Genomic DNA, 1,517 nt, shown 5'->3' on the forward strand with positions numbered 1-1,517 from the left:
TCAAGTGCCTTAGGCCCTATGCTACCAGAGCCTGAAGGGTGAATAAAATGATCTCCTTTAACCACAAACCAAGAAGTCATGTTATTACAGTGATTAAAGTGTTTTGTTTTCTAACCAAAAGTTTAGAGGTTTGAACCCATAAGCCACACCACAGTAGAAAGATGTGGCAGTCTACCTTCTTAAAGATTATGCTTTGGAAATTTTGTGGGTCAACTCTGTTCTGTCCTATAGGGGAACTATGATTTGGAATTAACTATAGAAGGCTACAGTAACTACCCACAGCCTCACTGGTATATGGTACAGACTTTGGAAGGTCTATATTATGGATAGTCCCCAATTGCTTCATTATTTTGAAATCAACAGTGGTGGATAACATTAAAAAATACAATAAAATCCTCATCTAATATGTAAATGCTTATTAAAAGTCAATTTACTTAATATAATTTCCAGTAATATGCTCTCAAATGGATTCCTTATATATATAGAGAGAGAGAGAGAGAAAGAGAGAGAGATAGAGATTTATTTTATGGACAGCTTTCTTTGTGGTTGAGACCCCATGATAGTACAGAATAAATGTAAAACAGCAATTTAGACATTAATACAACCTGGTCAACCTCCATTGTGTCATAAATCTAAAATGATTCCATGGAACACGTATATTGGACAATATTGGCAAGCAGGTTACGTCAGAACAAATTACCAGGGCAAAAAGTTTGTTTCAACTGTAGGATCCCTTGACTACAGAGTTAATTCACTCAGGGATTAAAGTAGCAGATATCAATAAGGCAATCACAGAAGTCACTGAAATCATGGGCTCATTTGAATTTGAATTAATTTTATTGCTGTTGTCATTGCTTCTGGAATTTTCTTCAGTCTTCTTTGTCATCTCACTTGCATATGTGATTGCTGCCATTATAAAATGTCAAATTATTTACCAAGAGATTAGTTATGAACACCTAATCAAGTGCCTGCCATTTTGCTTGGCCATGGACATTAAAGGATAGACATTAAAGCTGTTTGAAGTTGTATTAAGCTGAACTGTCCTTTAAAATTGCTGCTAAAATTTCAGCTACATCCAACAGATATTGCTGAAAAGTTAAATGTCAAATAATGTGGTCAATTTCTTTAAGACAATTGTGACTTTTAAAGATGAGAGATGGGTAAAATAGAGATGTATGTATCTCTTAGTTTTCTTGAAGACAGGAAAACATGATCTCTTCAAGAAAAAAATAATGTGTTAATCAAGATACTACCAAGAAAGTATGTCATAAGTCAAGCTCAGTTACTTTTTATATAATTTCAAGATCTCAAATTTTGAAGAGTTCTCTCAAACATCTCAAGATGGAAGCAGAGAAAATATTTTAATTGCACTTCAATGAAATTTTTTTCACTTAATAAGACAAAACTATAATTATCATGGTGTCATCAAATTAATTTTTTATAATAAAAATAAATAAAAAAAATTAGTTTAATCAGCATGGCAAAGTTTCCAAGTTATTATTACTTTGTTTTAGCTT

The sequence above is a fragment of the Orycteropus afer genome, unplaced genomic scaffold (genome assembly GCF_000298275.1).
Source record: "Orycteropus afer afer isolate SDZICR_OR568_19922 unplaced genomic scaffold, OryAfe1.0 scaffold00782, whole genome shotgun sequence".
NCBI lineage: Eukaryota > Metazoa > Chordata > Mammalia > Tubulidentata > Orycteropodidae > Orycteropus > Orycteropus afer.